This window comes from Eurytemora carolleeae, unplaced genomic scaffold (assembly GCF_000591075.1).
Source record: "Eurytemora carolleeae unplaced genomic scaffold, Eaff_2.0 scaffold790, whole genome shotgun sequence".
NCBI lineage: Eukaryota > Metazoa > Arthropoda > Copepoda > Calanoida > Temoridae > Eurytemora > Eurytemora carolleeae.
In genome coordinates, this window is record NW_019396709.1 from 94313 (window position 1) to 100945 (window position 6633).

Genomic DNA, 6633 nt, shown 5'->3' on the forward strand with positions numbered 1-6633 from the left:
TTCAATATTACACAATTTATAAAGAAATTGTTTCAGATTTCGACTATTTTGGTCATGTATTTGACAAAATTGAAATCTGAGAAAAGTTCTTAATATCTCAAGTAATATTGAGAGCATAAATAAGAAGACCACATTTGGGAAATGCCAGGACTAGGAGAACTTTGTGGACAATGTTTCAAGAATCATACATGTTAAAGTAGGTTGCCCACTGAATGGCACAAATAAATTCCAAGATCTAAGACCACTTTCAAGTCCTCTTGCTACTGTCATGTTTTGTGGGACAACTGTAGCTCCCAAACTGATTATGCATATTTAAAATATCTAGAGAAAAAAAGATTAAAAAGTGTGTTTTAACAAAAAAATATCTTTTTTATATTTCCCGGTTTTTAAAATCTAATTATCTAAAGTCGGTTGTATAATTTTATCAATATTCCCCCACTCTGCTTTAGGGGTTAAATATATCATTTATCTTTCATCTATCCTTCGATAGTTGTCTCAATAAACAATCGTTCAGTAAAATTGTTCCCTCAACAAAATCGTCCATTGTTCGTTTTTACTGAACGACACCATCGTTTACGAAAAATTTCGTTTGTTTTTAAAAAGTTTTGTCTGTTCAAAAAAACGATCCCCATCTCTATATACATACATATATAAATATTATAGAGAGAGAGAGATTCTTTTCCAGTCTGGCAAATACATACAGGTAACAGGTAACAGAAGTTATTGTATTTGAGATAGAGTAGATTTTTCAAATTGGTTTTCAAAAACATATTTTTGACTACTGCTTGAAAAAGATTGTTACTTGTTAATGCTGAATTAAAATTTGAGAAAACTTTCTTGTTGCGTAATATATTTTTTTTATTGATAGAAATCACTTTTTTACTACGATCCGTTCGACCTAACCAAAAAATTCTGAATTTCGTTTAATATATTTACAGGGAGAAAGTCGACAACAAACTTATTTAAGAAACATTTTCTGTGTACGTAATGTACACTTCACAGTGTACAGTTGCTGTTTTTAACCCTACCCTGATGGGGTACTTGAATACGCTGCGGGGCCCATCTAAATTCCATGTTTGATGTCCAAATATGACAAATGATACATCATTGGAAAGCTCTTACATGCTCTGCTTTAAGAATCTGCAAAAAAAAATTGCTAACTTTTTTTTGGAAAAATCAGGTTATGAAGTAAAATGTTTGCCAAAAAAATTTACCAAAACTGAGAAAATATACATTTTTGAAAAGCCCTTGACCATGCCACTTTTAAATATGCAAAAAAGTTTTGCAAAATTTTTAATAAACTGATCTGTTATCAAGAAAAACTAAAAAAACGCAAATTTCTTTTGACGGGTTGTATGCAAATAATTTGCAAAACTTTTCTTTGAAATTTGAACAATCTGTTTCCTAATGTCATAGGCATTCCAAAAAGCTAAGAATTTTCAAAACCTGACAACTAAAAGTGGGTCAAAACAAACATTTAGTTTGTCACAGGAAAAAGTAGTCATTTAGGCAGTGTACCTGCAGAGGACTCAGGCAGTTAGTATAAAAGCCCGGTTTTAGACCTAATGAGAGGGCTATGAGTATTTAGGAAAAGTCAAAAAAAATTTACAGTCTCAGACAATACTTTTTGAATTATGTAAAAACAACAGGGGGGTGGAGTTCAAATTACCCCCCCAAGTAGGGTAAATGTTCAATGGACAATTTAAATTTAAAACTTGAGTCTAATAATCGTCTTCATATTTCTGGAAAATTGTATGCTAAATACAAATAAAAAAAATAGATAAAATGTTGTTTTTTAAATAATATTTTAAAATAATTATAGATATATATTTCAGTTTTTTAACTTCACTTTTTATTCATAAAGAATTAAACTTTATATACATATTTATAATTCTAACCCTATTTTTAACGCTTCTGACCTACTCTATAACACCGGTCGTTTTGTGGAGAATTGTGCATTTATTTGTTTGCATTGCTCCTAGAGAGTACAATACACAATTTGAGTACATTTGATTGGGCGTTTTTATAAGTGTAATTGATTACATTTTATTTCTGTCGTACAAAAGCATCCTTCGGTCCTTCCTCATTTAAAAAGACTAAAATTTTGTTGCATGGAAGACCAAATGGTTGTGGCTCTTGGCTGTCGAAAAACAAAAAAGCTAATATGGGGCATGAAAGGGAAAAAAGTTGCGGCTTTTGATCGTTTGCCTTCCCCCATGTCGCAACGAAATACAGCTATCCCAACATGTTACCATACGGTTTCATAAATTCTATCTACAGGCCGGTGTGTAACCCCCATGGATACTGCAGTACTCTATTTATAGATTGCATAATAGTAAATATCCATAATACACATGTTAGATAGATAGGACACTTTCAAAGAGAGCTGCAATTACAAATTATCAATTTTCCGATAAACGAACAGGAAATAACTTCATCATGTTGGCATAGGTATATGGAGCGTGTAACTCTTTGCTCATGGAGAGTCATTTGAAATTACTTTTACCAACTTTTAAACAAAATTATGACACTATTGAATCCCTGATATTTACATTGCCACCCTGAAACCATTGGGTCGCAATGTTAGATTGTAACCCTAGATTGCCAAGAAGTTGCGGGTTCACAACTCCGAAAACATTAATTAGATTTGATTTATGAACTCAAAAAAATGTGTTACAAAACTAAATAGTTTTTACACCTGTGATGTTTTAGGCATTTCAGACTCGGGAATATATATATATATTAATATTCCCTCCCACATTTATTGCATCTCAACTGCCTTCTTGTAATCAAGAAATAAATAGTTATTAAAGTTTAAATATCATGCTCATCATAAACATCAGATAACAGTTTACTTATCACTTGATCTTAATACAGTGAAACCCTTAATAACGAATACATCGGAAGAATACGACATTTGATGAATTCTTTCGATGTATGGCTTATTTAGGGTTTCACTGTATTATATATAAAATTTGTTTGCAAGATTGAAATCAAGCTCTGTCTGTATAAGCTATGGTTTACTCTATCTGTGGGAATTCATAAATCTATTATGCATGAGACATGAGACCACATTAATATACACATAATTCAGCTTAAAAATATCTTATCTTTGGCTTGCATGCCTGGTTTGTATCCAATAGATGTCCAGATGTCGAAGAGTTCAATTAGAAAGAAATTGACTGCAAAAAAGTCGATTAAAATATTTTATAACATTCTACACAAACTTCCATCGATATATATTCTATATCGAACCTTGCGTGTTGTGTGTCTGTCAGTCTGCCTGTGTCCAATAAACGTCAAAACGGCTGAACCGATCAATCCGAAATTTGTGTGGCCCCTCACATGATCTCCTTGAAGGTTTAAAAATTAAAATTTTTTCACGGAAAATTTTGAAAACACGTTTTATATGAAAATGCGCAAATTTTAGCAAAGAAACCTCTGAAATACGATTTTCAAAGCTTGTAAAGCACCAGGTAACAGAAAAAAATGTACCCTAGAGAGGAAAGTGCCTTAACAGCCTAGGTTTTTTTTTCTTAACAGTAAGTTTTGACTTTCAAGCCGTTCGTTGACGGTTAGTTAAAAACTGTTAAAAATAATTCAGGTAGCTGTCCGTTTTTAGTTAAGAACGGAACGTTTGTTTCGTTAACAGTATTTTCCATTATTTTTTAATTTACCGTTCATTGACGATTTCAATATTAATAACATTGTTATTAACGTTTGTTTTGAATATTTCAAATGTATAAAGTTTGAATGAAAAAATGTAAAAAAACACGCGACATTAAATATTAATCCTTGCAAAACCGTATTTATCCTTTTAGTTAGACATCATAAATATATATAAAATACATACAATAAGGCTTTTAGCAACATTTAAGGCTTAAATGTTGCTTTTCAAGCAGCAACTTTTTTCTTAAAAATTGTTAAGATTTTGCGGATTTTTCTGTAAAAGTAGAAAGATTTCTAAAACTTTTGAAATTCGATATTAAGCCAAGTAAACCTTTTCATTTTACCCTTTCAAAACCTTCCCTGGGGTCCTGTTAGTTGGAGCATATGAAAAATGTGAGCCCAATCAGTTTACCAGTTTTGACATTTAATGGATAAAGGCAAGCACACAAGCCAAATTCATATGTATAGATATTTAAAAATGATTCATTCTTGTGTTTAATTTGGAAACTTCCATGCATGTTCAGTGCAGCGGGAAATCTAAATATTTAAATTATTTTTTAATTCCTTCCCTGGTTGTTAAAAGGAATACAATGGTTTTCAGGGGGTAAAATATAGTATATATTTACAATATCACGATATCCCCCCGCACCCTCTACAAACAACCCTTGACCCCACCCTTCCCTCCCCCCATCCTCTTAGGACCTGAATAACCCCGCCGCCCCCTGATAGCCCCTGAATAACCCACTCATTCCTATTTGAAACCCCTAGCTAAATCCTGTCTTCTAGCTAACACTTAATCCTACCTCCTGTAACCCATGAATCCGCGTCCTGCATCCATCTCTAATAATTACCCCCTCCTGAAACTCCTAAATCCAGCCTAAATCCCCCTCCTTCAATCCAACCCTTCTAACAATCCAATAATCCCCCTCAAAGCAACCCCTCCCCCCTTTATCCCCCCCCTCCCAACCTAATCTCTTGAGATAAATTAATTTTAGATTGAATCCTAGTTTTGTTAATATTTTACTATGTATCAAAGAATATAAGTTCCCTTCATATCTATTGTGGAGTCTAACCCTGGGATTAACAATGATACGTACCAAAAAGGATAGTCTAGATTGGTTTTATAGTGAGATTTATTAATAAGGGGTGTTTAGTCTGTAAAAATAGGTAATAATCAGATTGGTAGGCGGGGCATTGGTTGGAGAGGGATGACAAGAGGATAGGAGTTGGATTCTATCGAGGGGGTTGAGTCAGACTGGAGATTTTAACGCTCAGTTCGTCCTTCTCTCTTTTCCCAGCTCGGTACGAGTCTAGATATCGTACTTTTAGCTCCGGGTTATACTTAGAACTGCTTATAGATGAGATTTTGTATTTTCTTGAATCCTTTTAGGACCCCTATAGTTTCTGTTAGATAAAAAAAGGAGTGCTCAAAACATAGGTTTAAATAATTTCTTGATAAAATATATGAAATCTCAAATGTCAAAACAAACAGTTTACAACATTTATAACACAATATATTTAGTTAAAAGAGAAATGAGTCTGAATGAAGGAGGAAGATAAAAAAAAAGGCGACAAGGATAAATTTCTACCACCTATGAATCATGAAGATCAGAAGAAACTAATTAATCTGGAATGGAAAATACGAGGAGCGAGGAATGGAGGATTGAGTAAAGATGAATGGAAGAAGAAGTAAAGAGGAATCTATTCTAAAGCTGCATTTCTACTTTTGAATCTTCATGTACTAATATGTACTTACACAATTTCCTTCTAATCTTATTTTGTATATGGGTGAGACATGAAGAGATGTTTGTGTGAGTGTTTAGTGTGTGTTTGAGTGTTTTTGTATGAACCTTGAATCGAGGGTGCTTGGTGCCCCTCAAGAATTTATGTATTATTTTCTTTATTTGATTGGAATGCAAGATTCCCTTAAAAACTAGAAATCTACGTAGACTTGTAAAGACGACATTTTCAACTATTCAAAAGTTACTTATAATGTATTTCACATTAGACAAAACAAACGAAATATTTTTATTTTATTTTTTAATTTCTGTCTATACTTGAAAATTATCCAGAACACACTTAACTTTGTCACAAACTTAATATTTCAAATCCTTATATCTTTGGGACCTGATGGAGTAAACCGTTGATATTTGAAACTTAGATTATTTGATCAAACAGTATACTTAGCTTGAAATATCTAAGATCAACAACATTGGGTTGCAAAGATTTAGGGATTGGAAAATTAGAGTTTGTGGCAAAGACTCAATTTCTTTACTGAATAATTTTCAAGGATAGATAAAAATTTACAAGCAAACTTTAGCACAACAAAATTAACAAAAACAAATTTACGATACGAATCAAATTTTATTAATTAAAAAATTCAATTAATGCGTCGAACCGGCTTAACCAATTGGATCAATAGGATTTAAAAATTTCGACCATAAAAGTTTTGATTTTGTAAATTCACAAATAAAACCCGAAAAACCTCCCAATTTTGTCAGGTAATTGTTTAGTAAGAAATTAAAGGAAAATCAATGCTTGAATGCAAACAAAATAAAACCTTCATAAAACTTTAGATGTGTGCGCGAAGCGCGCTAGAATTCCGGTTCACACATGTGCATGGTTACCAATTTTGGTCTCATTACATTACCAATTGTGAATCATTAATTACATAATTTACAGACTAAATTTAATGCAGAATACCAAATCTAAACTTGAATTTTTTTTACGTTAAATTCTCACCCATTGTGGGGGGCCCTTGATATATCTATATTTCATAAATTTGATTAATTAACATATGCACTAATTGTGATGATGATATATTAAGTCATTATATAACTATATATATAATATATAATGTATTTGTTTAGTCGATTCAAGCCTATCATTAATATCAAATCAACGAGAATTACCGGGGAATCTTTTATGCACTTCAACTATGGTTAACAAAGTGAGGTGTGGGGG